Here is a 14,085-nt window from a genome sequence, read left to right as displayed (position 1 = left end):
ATATCAAGGTATCCCCTACTATCCTGATATAGTGTTTTTTTTGCAAGAGCATACACTCTTTCTCATCAGTCAGCCTTTTTATATCGAATTGCTTAGCCTCTGTAACACTCAACGCTCCCGTTTCCTGATTTATGGATCTAATTGTAATGTCTTATTTTTTATTCATAATTGCGTTAACTTCCCCTTGTTTAAGTTAGGTTTGCCCATTGAGAGAAGGAAGGGATTAAACATTTTTGCAGAGCTCGTTGCTTTTTTACTGGTGTTTCCTAAGTTCAAGTGATAATGAATGACGGATGGCGAAATAAATTAACGGTTTCGCAGGGAGCAGTCCTATAATCAGGGGCTAAGGATTGATGGAGAAGTGACCATAAATTCTAATCATATCACTATTTCTTAATAGTGATCTATCAACTACATCTCAAGTAACCAAACGAAACACTCGGAAACCTAATGCAACGTAATGAATAAAAATAATATCATGATAACTACGTTTTTCATAACATATAATATCAGTCCTGATACCTTTTAAAAAACCAATGGTATCCTAAGATGTGAATTATAGCCCACTAAAATCTATTTGCAAAGTTGAACTATGCGAAGGGCTCCCACTGCTTTAGAAGTTTGAGGTGGTCTCACTTTCAATCAGTCGTAGCAACAATGGTGTCATTATATTTGTATTTTTATTTATGTGGGTTCCTCAGCTTCAATAATTCACTGAGTATTATAGCTGTATTTGACTGGAATTTAAAGTTATAATCGTTTCATTCAATTCAATTAATCTTAGCTCTTGATTTTCTCTCTTCTTCTCGGAAGGATATTCGTGATTCTGATTCCTTTTGAAAGCATTTTGCTGCCATCAATTGCTTGTCTTCGATCAGTGCCCTAAAAGGAGTACGATAATGTGTGTACGTTTAGTAGTTCCATAAACGCTAAGTAACCTCAGGTAGGTCAGGAACAGATTATTTTAGTTCAGTCGCCATTACTAAAAATTCAGAATACTCAAAATTATGCGGTGAGTATGTAGAAACATTAACTGAAGAAGATTTCGAGGGATGAATAATTGCGGTAACATTGATTCGGGGAAGAGATAAAGGAAGGGGAAATTGGACGAATGGTGAAACACAATAGTGGAGGTATTTTGAAGCAGGGCTACTTTAGGAACGTTGATGGCTGAATTAGAAAAAAAATTTAAGTTGAGCTGAGAGGAGGGAACACTAGACTACATTATAAATGGAATAAGATGGGATGAAAATAATCAGTATGTGAAGAAAGCAATGATAGTCAAATTTGTTCTTTGTTGCATAACATTCCTTCAAAATGCATCAGAATGTGCAACATTCTTAATACTTCGCGAAATATCACTCATAAAACTTGGAGAAACAGAGAGAGCAGTTTAGCGTCATTGTTTAATCGCAAACAATTTTTTCTGATTTTGTGGGTGATTATTGGACTCTTGAATTATATTTCTGATCTCTTCTTACGCATTCATGTGCTTACTTCTGCGTCATGCAAACTTTTAGTACTCTGGATGTTATCTGATAAGCAAACGCCCTACTTCCTTCTGATTTTAAAACAGCGATCATCCCTAGAAAAATAGCTGAAATCCTATTTTTATTTTGTAAATAACATCTAAATAAAAAGAAAAAATGGCACTCTAGGTTTCTTTAATTATTTAAATGATTAATAAACTGTAACTATTACAAATACATTTTAGGTAAACAATTCAATTCATGACGTCCAAATTACTTTAATTCGTTAACATTAAATGTTTTCTCCTCTGTACTCAATTTCGGAATCGTTTCGGAGGCCATGTTCTAAGGCTATTATGAAAAGTCTATTGTAATTGATTTGGTCCTAATTTGATCTTTTGATGTCTCTGAATGAAATTCCGTAGAACGGCATTTATTTCGGGTATCGTAAAATTAATTTAGCAGTTACTCATTTTGGAATGACTCGTTTGTTCCGTATTCCCCTCTCCACCTCCGCTATATTTTCAACCAGAATTCATTCCATTTTCTCGAAAAAATTCCCGCAGCAATTTATTCCAATCCTCCATTTTGCTTAATTTATCACTTTTTTTAGTATCCGTCTCGCTTTTTCTCTGCAATCCATATTAATCACCAACCTCCCATGGAACCAGCCTTTTATTTTCCCTTACTCCATCCATTGTGCCCCGCGTCGAAAACACATCCCATCTATTGTTGCTTTTTGCTAAAGAGAATACCTTTTTTTATGATTTCCTTTAGCCATTATTCCAGGGGAGAACATCAGGACAGGGAAGTTATCGTGCGGTGGCTTCTTTACCATCCTCTACCAGAAAATAGTTACGTAGAAGCAAGTTTGAAAATACGAGGTTATCGACACGTGACCACTAACTGTGAGTGATTGTGTAATACACGTATATTGTGTATACACGTTCTAGATAATACTCGTATTTTTCTTTGGTATTTGGTAATAACAAATCAGAAAATTAATTCAATAATAATAATACATGGCATATGTTTGTATACTAAATACTAAGAAGAGTTACGAATCGGCCAGCCTTTTTATCTATTTATTGTTATATTTATTTTCACTGCAGGTCTTAAGCATAATAATAATTCATAATATATTAGTCTTCAGTGCCGTGTTTAACAGAAGTGATTATAATTGAAACAGTGCTCTTTTGTACTTGGGTCGTTTATTTTAAAAAACCCTGACCAGTACAGTACCCTTACTCTGCATAACCCCTCATAATCCAAAAGTCTCAGCCAAAAGCAGAGAGGAATTTGCGGTAAAAATTTCAACTGGCTCTTCCTCCCTCAATACGAAATGCAGTGCAAAAATACCTTGTAGCTCTGGAGGCGGCGAAGATGATTTATTCCCATTCATCCCCTCCGCTCTTCCCCACGATTCAACCGCAGCTTTCACTCTCAACTGCATAGAGACGAGCCCTCCTGTCCCTCTCCCCCGCTGCCCGCGTCCTTTGTCCTCCCATCACCCGCCGCCAAACGGGACAAGAGATTGATCCCGAACATGGGGGAGGGTATACGAGGAGCTTGGGGCAGATGAAGCCTCGCTCATAACGAGAGGGTTCCTCTCTTCCCGGAGGACTGCGAGGGTGGGTGATGTGTTGGACGTGTGAGATCAGGCCAATGAACGCATCGCGGAGAAAAACGCGGTTTCAGCTCCAGCTAATTGTTGACACCGCCCCCCCCCCTCCTTCACTGATCGAGACGAGTGAAAGGGACATTTTGGTGAGGGAAATTGAGACAGGATGGCCGGAGGAGACATTAGGTCACCGCCTCCGTCGATTTTGGTGCTCGCTGGTTGGTTGTGAAAAAAGCAGCGCCCGGTTCCCCTTTTTCCAAACTACTTTTGCCACCGTTTGCCGTCGTCCCGCCGATTACTTTACCCCAGTCTCAATCCCGCCATCACCAACGTTCAATCATTTTATAATCCTCGTAGTTAACTTAACATACCACTAAAATATATATTAGGCGTTATCTGGTTTATTTCATTTAGTGTAGCTCCTCCATTAAGTCAATTATTCAAGTTAAAGAAGGGAATACTCGTAAAATAGAGCAGGTTGTAGAATTTTGTCTATTTGTGAAATATTTTTGGTGGACAATTGGTTTATTAGCACGGGCATTAAGAAAAGAATGGCGTTAGTAGGAGAAAATAAATTATGAAACGTAAGCTAAGTTTATAAGTAAAAAAGGGCATTAATGTAGAATAATGTATATTAGGAAACTTTATCTTTTAAACAAGAGAATTAGCATGCGAGCATCGTAGATTAGAAGCTTCTGAAATGTGGTAATGAGATTTGGTAAGAATCGAGAAAAGAAGATTCACAGTGAAGAAGGTTCAAGACGAAGTATTAAATGTGGTGGTAGGAGAGGAGTTGCTGAGTGAAATCTAAAAGATACAGAATAAGTGGGTGGAAGATATTGTGAAAGGTAGTGGGATGTTTATGGCCGCATTAGAAGGAAGGACATAAGGTAAGTGATGAAGACAAATGAAAAGCTTTTTTGACGGCACTAAGCAAGTATACCGTATGAGGGCCTGACGAGGGTGAGAATGTAGTCCGAAGAGGAGAAAGCTAAGACGACCCGTAGTTAACTTGTAATAGGTTTCAGGGATCGTACAAAACCTACTCCTAATAGATAAACTGCCTATAATGATAGATTTACTCCCTTGACTTGTTGTTGTCTGTCGCAGTTTAGATTATAATTAACATTTTTGGTAATTTTCCAATTATTCGCGATAAGCGTGTGAAAGCCAACTTAGAAAATAAAGACTGGAAACCTGAGCAAAATAGTAAAAAACTACCATATTTGTAAAAAAACTGCCTTGTTAGATAACAAAATACCTCGGAATTGTGGCATAAACATGAACGTTGATGCTGAAGGCTCGAAGAACAAACTCCAGAATACATTTATCACAAAATCTTGAATTATATTATTTTGCTCGCGATATTGGTTGAAATAATTCTTGCTCCGCACAGCAAGCAGTCTTTCTACGGTTTTTTTTGTATTTTTCAATCCCGTTGATGTATCAAATCTATATATATATATATATATATATATATATATATATATATATATATATGTTTCAATACTCAGATGTATAGATTTATTATTCTACAAGTCACATTTTTTTCGTGGACTTTTCCCTAAATAGGTTTTAGTACTAGGGAGACCCCAGCTAAACCCACTCGTGCCTATAACCAAACATATGCTAAATCTTTAATATTGATCATTGGTTCTTTTATTTTCTTCACAATGGCTACTTGTGTTCCTCATTATCTCTTGTTTCTTTGCATTTCCGATGATAGAGAAGAAGAGATTCTTTTAAGCTCTCATTTCCGCCCGATCGAATGCGATTATCCGCCTCTCTCTTCTCACTGATTCCAAGCTCCCCTCTGTACACTTCATCCCTCGCGTTTCCCTCCTCGCCTTTGGCCCGCTCAGCACATCCCACATGCCATACCCACCTGCACCCTCTCAATCCCTCCCTTCTCCACTGTCCCCCCACCCACTGGGAATCTCCATTATAACGACCGCACGCGGCGCATAACGCGACCTCATTCACTCGCGCGCACAAACACACACACGCACGCACCCGTCGCTTGCCACCTTTGCGCAATGCCTCGCCATTATGCCCCTCCGTCTCATTCCACCTATTAAGGAAATCCCCTTTTTTGGCAGAATTATTAATTCTGGCCCTCCCTCCGAAACCCCCAAGGTATGCGGCATCGCTTCCCTAACTCCGACCCCCTCGCTTTATAATACCGCGTCGAGTTTACACGCGGAGTGCCTTCGGTCAAGATGGCGAGCGAAGGTCGTTATGGAGAGCATTACGACCGAGGGCATACCGCTTTTTCAACTCCAGTGAACATGAATGCTCAATTTTACTCCGATTCAGTGTTTTTATACGGGTCATTCACTCTTTTTACCCTATGCGTATTGAAATGAATTTGTAACTGTAAGAATACTCGTAGTATTTTAATGCATCGTTGAATCAACAAAAAACGGAATCGACGATTTCAAAAACGATCCATTGAATTTTCTTGATGAACCGTAGCATATTTGCCAATTTCGATGCAGTTCCTTTATATATCCACAAGTCGTATCATATAATAAGTAAATAAATGTGGTCCTTTTTCACCCTAATCTAATTCATTTACGTTACGCGGTTTGCATAATGAGCTACTTATAAGGGTTTCGCAGGCAGGGAAAAATGTGTTCACTCACCTTGCATTAACAATATTAATTTTTATTAAGTTTTTTCGCCTTTTAAAAGAACTCGTTTTTACTCGCTGTTCAAGTGCTCGAGCAGATTTCTCCCGTAGCCACTACAATTAATTGATTCATCATTGATCTAACCCCGGCAGTCGGTCGCTCTGTTGCATCTGGCGAAAGGTAGATGGAGCTGGGAATAATACTCTTGTCAAAAGCGTTTGTTTTTTCCTCGCCGCTATGCCTGGCCACTAAAGACCGTGACAACGGCCGCGCCTGGAATGGTATGCGTCCCCTTATGCTTTTATGTGTTGAGGAAAAGCCGCATCTCCCTTTCACTTAAGGAGGATCCGACATGGTCCAGGCAAGCCATTATGCCGCCGCTAAATCCCATTTCCCAACTCCTCCCCCATTCATCTAGCTCCATACAGTCCACCTCCCATTATTTCAACCTGCTCATATTTTGTGATCCTACTAAAGGTCAAAATATAATGCTCTAATGCATCAATAAATGGGAAAACTTTCAGGATAGGACTGCATAACAGTCCTTAAGTTTAATCGAGAAACAGCTTTAATGCGTGGTAGTGATTTCTGGATCAGAATTTCTTTCCAGAATCAGGTCTAAATGACACCATTCAATTTTTTTTGGCTGAATCAATCATGTTGGCATTCCTTTTCGGACACTTCTAAGCTGCTAGATAATCTATTATATCGTGCCGACAGTAAACTTTAGAATTCTTTCTAGACGGGATGGATTCTGTAAGTGCAACGTAAGCACAGCTCGAGAGATCAAATCATTTCAAAATTATTTCGTGGTAAGTAAGCATTTCTATTCAATTATTGCATTGCATTAAACTGAGGCTTAAATCGTAATTACTTGGTCCATTAGAGATGCGGGCCTAGAATCTTTGAATATTCTACAATAACGAAATGTTGTTGCTATGATTGATTAATTTGAGTTGTTAAATTTTTTACTTCTTCCTGGAAATTGTGAGTCCCAAATTTTATCTTTGTCAATAAACTCCTTACGAAGGTTTTTTTGCGCCTAAGTTCTGTGCAGCGATATTGTTTCAATGGAAACTCATCACTTCCAGCAGAGTGGCCTCAAGACATACAGTATTCATTTCCTTTGATAATCAGTGAAATAATACGTGATATGAAATAGATTGATTAATCCTCTTAAAAAGCAACATGGCATAACATCCTTTCTGGAATAAGAATCGTAGACTTCTGTTTTAGTTTATATAGGTGTCAACCGCTCAAAACCCAACGTATCTTTTCCGTTATTTCGTGCTTCTATGGCAGGGAAAATCTTCTCAGTTTATGACACAATGCCGAGTATTTAAAAAATTCTGACCCTTACTGGTGAATATTTCGTCTTCAAAAGTTTTTCTTATCGTTAAATACACTCCTTACACAAGGGAAGTGTTTAATGCTTAAATGCTTAAAGAATGGGGAAACTGAAGTTACTTACATGAGTGAAAGCCAAAATACGATTATTTACTCTTTATAATTGAATTATCATATTTCATACATTTATTTACTTAATATTCCCTTGGAGATTGTTATACTTGGGCAGAAATAATATCCTAATGAGCAGAGGAATCTGCTCGATATATTGTGGATCCGATTTAAAAACCGAGTGGTTCCATTCGATCAGTAGTATCATTAGTAGCATCACATGTGATTTTTCTAATAAAAGAATTCCTGAGGAAACTCGGGTGCCAACAGTCTGGGCCCCTCTTTGCCCAACGTACGCATTTGATTTTCATAACTCGTTTAGCTTAGTGTGAGTCAGATTCCGGCCCTCTCCTTATAAACAAACGTTGGTTTATCACTACAGTGTTTATCTTTGTTATTTTCCAATGATTTAGGTAGTTGACATGTGCCCTAACTTCATGATATGGGGGAAATTGATTGTTTTCAACTGCGTCCAAATAGTCTCAATAAGACTTTGGCGGACCTCATGGATGCGAGGTATGGAGATAGATGATCGTATTTGCGAAAGAGGAAGCGAAACAGAAGAAAGGGAAATAGGGAAAATGTGTTAAACAAGGCGGATCCTTTTCTTAGTGGGCACGCATGCGACCTTTGGAGGTACCTCTATGGAGGTTATTTCATCAACTTTGTCCGTTTTATCGCTCAATTTTGCTTCGAGGATCCCTAATTTCATTGGCCACGTTCCAGGATGGTGCGGCGGGGGGTCACCCCGACCGCTTTTACCAAAATTAATTGCGTTTTCTAATCGTGGAGGGTGGAATTGATACAAATAGTCCCCACCACCCGCACGTGTTATTCCGTTGACCCTTGACGGAGAATCTTCTCCCCCTTTCTCGCCTCCTCCCTTGGCTCTACCTCGTGCAAACCCCCGTCCCCCTAGGCACCCTCTCCAAAACCACTCCCGTATCCTGCCTGCCCTCCCCAAAGTTCCTACTTCTCCAGTTCCCCTCTTTTCAGCTCCCCTTTCACCTTGAGCTGACCCTTCCATGTGGTGTGGCGGTGCACTAATTACGTCTCCGCCACGTTCCACCGCGGCCGCAGACCGGCGAGCAGCAACTCAGTCTCTTTGCTTTGCCCTCGAGGAAAAGCCCTCATCCGACCACCCCACGAACTCTCTCGCCTTCTCTCTTTGTTTCAGGACTTTTTCGAGGCCCTACTCCTCTTCGTCTTCATCGCCCCTCTCCTTCCCACACGACCTCCTTTTCCTCTTTCTCCCGTCGTCCACTTTTCGCATCCCCCATCCGAGTCCTCCTTCACTTCTGCGTCTGTGTCACTGTCACACTCATGCTGCGGGCAAACCTGAGTAGTAATGCCTTGATTCCAAATGGGTTAAGTTAAAAATATATTTTCCAAGCATTAATGTCTACTGATGGAATTATTTTTCTGTCCAGCGTTTAGCGGAACTTATTTCATTTATTTGGAAGAACTTAAAATATAACGCCACGCTTGAAAAGGTATCGCATCTGATGACAGGGGGTTCAAAATCAGAATAAATTTAAGTCGACCTACCAATGTGAGGTAAAAGTAATGGGGAGGAAAATAGTGCAACTAGGTTTAATCGTATTTAAAAAATGTACGATACGTAACTACTCGACATCTTCTATAATGACTCATTTTCTCAAGGTATGGGAGAATATTTTTCATAGTTTTCTTGGATGTTAAACAATTTTGGTTAATTTAAGTTGAGGAGTTTAATTCTGATTTAATTTCACTGAAACTCATTAAGTCGGGCATTAGCTTTGATCTTGAAATACTTAATAATGCATATATTTTTTTAAATTCAGTAAACATCAAAAGTTGAGCAACAGTATGATCAATTTTTATCATTCTCTGCGTCCTTTTCTTCATTTCTTCCGAGTAGCAATTCAAATAGCAGTTTTCCTTTATTCCTCTTCGAAATACGTGTATTTATCCTGAGAGATTTTCCATGGAGGGTAATTTTGTTCCTACGTTTTTCCGGAAAATGTGAAGTTTTTCGGTGTCAATGAACAACATAATGAGTTAGTTTTTTTTATTTTCATATCATCAGTAATTCCTTTTTAATTTTTTTATTTTGTGCCTTGTGTTTAATAATAATCAAAGTTTCATGGGTCTATTTCATGGTGGAAGATTAGGAGTTCACAGCGTTCTTGAATAAATCCATCACACAAGACATGGTTTTGTGTTGGTTTGTGACGCCATACGGTGTTGTTAATCTACGTCTTACCCCACCAGCTGTCATGAGGGCGTATGGTTGAGTATACGTATTAGGTTCCCAGCCGTTAGGGTCAGTGATTGGTGATTAATGGCATTCGGGTTTCAATCGTTCCTCCTGTCAAAGTTAAATTCGAGCAATTTTTAATGCGATCTACTAGTCAGTCAAATTGCAGCAGTCATTGAGGTAAAGCAATAGAGCCGAGATCGTACATTATAGTCAGCGCGCGTGTATACTCTCAAGTTTCTACCATTTTTTCTACCATCATCGAAACATTGGTCCCAATTAGACAGTCGGACCAAGCCGTTTATCTGCCTTTTTCTTCCACTCCGTCTTGCTCGAATTTCTTTTTCCCTCACTAAACCCTCATTTACAACGTCCAAGGATCCACCCAGACTTACTTCTCACCTCCTTCCTCCCACTCTTCCTCACACCCTTACTTGCTGACCAACCTAACCTTTTCTGCCGGTCCCATAGCGTCCCAAGTTGTTTCGCCTTTCCAGGTCGCCCCTGTTCATTTCCCTTCATTTATTCATGCTTTCTCACTTTTTCTTTCCCTCGTCTTCAACCCACTTTCCCTCTAACTCCTTTATCCCCCAACTCCTTGCAAAAGGGCGTCCTTGGAGTTCCTATAATGGCCGTGTTATTCCAATTGCAAGACTGGCTCCACCTCTTTCCCTTTTTTTCAGCGCATTAACTTTCGTTTAAATGGGCGGAAAACAATTTGCACGCAGGAGGGATGAAAGTTTGTGGATATTTTTTCCTGTTTTCCTCTTTGTCCTTTCATGAATGTAGATTTTCCTCTTCAGTTGTGAAACTCCCTTTATATCGCGGCAAACATGTTTTTAATATGAGCGTACGGCCATCCCTTGAATTCACTATAAATCAATGGTAAACACGTGTCGCCTAGCCGGTCTAGTAATTAGGTACTCCCTCATATACAGTCGGTTAGAGGGTGTATACAGATACAACATCAGTCCACAATCATATATCGTTCAGGATATTGGGCGATGTATTCCTGCCGGAGTGATTTATTCCCCCTACATATTTCGTTAAATTGTTAAAGAATTGAGTTATAGAGGTATGTTTTGACTCCGTCGTTGGGCCTTGTATTCCACGCTGATAATTTAATATACGATATTGCCCTAGTTAATTCTCAATGTGTTTTATCACTATGCACGTTGTACCCTCTGGTAGTCAAAGGTAACGTTGAAGGTTCGATTGGGTAAGGTTTGCCTGCTTGCTCCAAAGTGTTTCTTCAATTCCTTATTTTTGAGCGCAGAAGGTAGTTCTAGATAATAAAGAAAACCACTCGAAATTATGTGTATTAGACACTGCACCAGTATATCGCTCATATTTTTTTTTAATGTATCTTCATTTCTCATGCCAGTTCTACAAACACTTTCAATCTTGATCGAAATAGTAGATATTGGGGGAAGTGACTAGCAGATGAGTACATTTGCGCCACTTGCAATCATTACTAATGTGTCTGAAATTACTGTTTGGCACCCTCATAAACTGGGTAAATTTGATTTTAACGTGTTTGTTTCGTCACAGTCATGAAAATGATCTATATCTCCGCGTGAGAGAGAAGATGACCCCTTGACTTTTATCATCAGTTCGCGATTTTTAAGGCGCATACAAGCGATAAATGTATCTTATTTATGCTATTTATATTTGCGTTTGGGCAAAAACCCTTAACGGGAATACCATCTTCAAAAGGGACTGCAAAAACTCTCAACAGCACATTATTTTTTTAACGAGACCAACCAAAATGCCCTCTGGATGGCGAGCGATTTATCTTTCCTTTTTGGCGTGAGCACCATCATACATATATATGGGTGTATATATATATATATATATATATATATATATATGTATATATGTTTTTGTTGTTGCATTCATAATGAGTCGGAACAAGAGGAGAATCTCTGAAGAATTTTTTCCAGTATTTGCATGGCGCTCCCATTTTTCGGCGTTTCTTTCTCCCTCCTCCCTCGCTCAGTTCCCTCCCACCCCATCCCCCCTCCTAGCTGTGGCAATCGCCTTTTGTTTCTCCTCTTTGTTCACGGAATGGGAAGGCTCGCGAGGGTAAGCACTCGTCCTCGTTCCACGCCTTCGCATTTGTTTTTCTCTTATCCTTCCTCCTCTTCCCTTCGCCTCTCGGTTCTCGACGCGCCCATTGTCGCGCCCGCTTCTTCTCCTCCCTCCTCCAAGACGTGTCGTCCGCCATCCGCCTATTCACCTCCCCTTCCCCATCTACCAGTTTGCGAGGAATGAAAGTCTCGCCCAGGGATATTCATTCTCGCTCGGAGTGTCGGGAAATGAATGAAGCTAATCAAAACTGTGTGTCCGTTTCTCAACGGGGAGCCTTGCTCAGAATCCCACTTTAGGGGTTTATACAAGTCGTAAAGGAAGTGAAGAATCCACCCCAGGGATCTAGAGGTTTTCCGTCGCTTTCATCCTCCCTTTACTGATTACATGAGTCTTCCCCGAGTTCGACCCAAATGCGCCTGAACTTTTTTAATATGCTTTTAAGCTCTTGAAGTGTTATATCACGCAAAATTCCCCGTCACTACATGACAGATCGGAGATGATTCATAGCGTACTTATTTGAATATTAGGATATCAGTTTATGCGCAGAAGTCACTCTTTTCGTATTGAAGTTTAGCGTTTGTGAAATGTGAGGTTTGTTTAATAAATTAAGGGGATTTTAGTTATTTGGAAACAAAATTTTTCATTCATCGATATAAAATGGATCCTCTTTGAAGTAGTTCCCATGAAGTATTGCACCAATTTAGCGCTTTTTGCAGTCCTTGAAACTCTTCTGGAACTCGATTTTTGATAAATCTTTTAGGATTCTCAGTGATGTCTTTTTAATCTCATCTATGCTTGTAAAACGACAGCTCTTTAGGTTTTCTCTTTATTTTTGGAAACAGAAAAAGTCGCACGGGGCCATAGCTGATGAATATGGAGGCTGGGACATCATTACACTGATATGTTTGCCCGAAAATTCACGAAAAAGCAGTGAGCAGTGTGAGCAGGTGTCTTATCGTGGTGAAAAAGTCATGAATAGTTTCGCCACAAATACGCGTGTTTTTTCGTATTTCTTCACGTCAACAGCTTTGAACTTGTAAATAGTTTTATTGATTGTTTGACTTCGCGGCTAGAACTCATGAGCCACTCTACAATATTCGAAATTACAAATTCCCGTTACTTTTTGAACCCACCTTTTAGTGGCTGATATGATGCCCTCATGGCAACGTAACCTACGACCACAGATGCAATGATCACGCTTCATACGCTTCCAACTTCTTGCTATAAGAATTTCTGTCAACATTTTGGGTTTTATTCAACGTAAATTAGCATGTGTTTCCGAAGTGTTTACCTCTCAAAATAGATTTTTTTTTATGAAGCAACGTAATTTTTTCACCCATTTAAAGTGGAATCGTATCCAGCAAGGAATACCCATTCCCTTTTATTTTCATATATTTATGGTCATGTTAACGAACAACAGCCATCTTGACGAATCTTAAAAAAAATCAACAATGACATATTATCAGTAACTCCCTAAAAAAGTAATTTATTTGTATTAAACTGGCAAACTGCGTGTAGTAATGTAGTAAATCTGTACGATGCTCAGCTTGATGTCCAAATACTTCCCGCTCTTCGGGTAATGAATTATTCATAACCGCTAGTTCAAATGAATTCTCTTTGCACAATTTAAATCGGTCAAGAGGACATCACGGCTTTTAATTGAGAAATTGTGTATAGCTATGTTAGGTTTTCGATCCTTCCCATGTTAAATCAGCTTCGATGTTATGCTTTTAATCTATATGCAAATTATTGGTCTGAATACTCTCACCCCTTCTCTGCAGTCAACCCTTCACACCGATCGAGCCACATCAGCTTAATTCCTATACAAACATATTTGCCTTTAAGTAATTACGACGGGTTGAGCTCCGGCAGTTTCCGATAAAATTTTCATTTTAAGTGACCATGAGTGATGAAAACATTTTTTCGCATTTAATTAGGAAATCGTTTTTTTCATTAATTACTCATTTTTATGGTGTGTGGAGATAATATTTGTCTTTCTATCGCATCGTAAAATTTTTCCATAAAAACAGGACCCTGTAGGCAATTGGCTGCTTTATCCTCCAACTCTTTCTTTGTGATGAATTATTGGGGGAGACATTGTTTGCTATCTCCATCCATCCATCTATGAACAGTTATAGTAAAGTGGAGATCTGGATGGTACGTCGGATTTGCTGGTTTCCCTCCTGGTGCTCGAATCCCAGACGTAGGAAGATTTGTTAGTGGTGTCTCAATCAATTAGGGTACCATGTGGAGGGCACTTCATGTGGAGGGCGCCGTCCGTCAGATGAGACGTAAAACCCCTAATTAATAAATAAAAAGTCACTATAGAGATAAATAAAATTGTGTGACCCCTGTGCACCCATCGTTAGGAGTAGGCTAATGCTCACACCGGATTCTCTCCACCCTTCCATTCCCTGATCACCCACTAAATTGCCCACCTATCTTTAATGGTGCAAATGGCCTAAGCTCCCTTGTTGGTTTCCCCTAATAAACAGTAATTTGTTAAGTACTAACTCCATTTATCTTTACGCCATCGCAGCGAGACCTTGCCTTTTTTCTATCAAATGGCAAAGA

At 39.6% G+C, this 14,085-nt stretch overlaps 1 protein-coding gene across 1 annotated transcript in view; it reads left to right on the top strand.

Annotated features, from left to right (window-relative positions):
* The window catches only part of LOC139691921 (uncharacterized), a 390,242-nt gene that overhangs the window by 177,715 nt on the left and 198,442 nt on the right, over positions 1–14,085 (top strand). The window lies entirely within an intron of this gene.

This window comes from Hetaerina americana, unplaced genomic scaffold (genome assembly GCF_022747635.1).
Source record: "Hetaerina americana unplaced genomic scaffold, ioHetAmer1.1.p SCAF_4, whole genome shotgun sequence".
In the NCBI taxonomy this organism is placed as follows: Eukaryota; Metazoa; Arthropoda; class Insecta; order Odonata; family Calopterygidae; genus Hetaerina; species Hetaerina americana.
The sequence above is the reverse complement of the archived record's forward strand: the minus strand, read 5'-3'. Positions and strand labels throughout refer to the sequence as shown.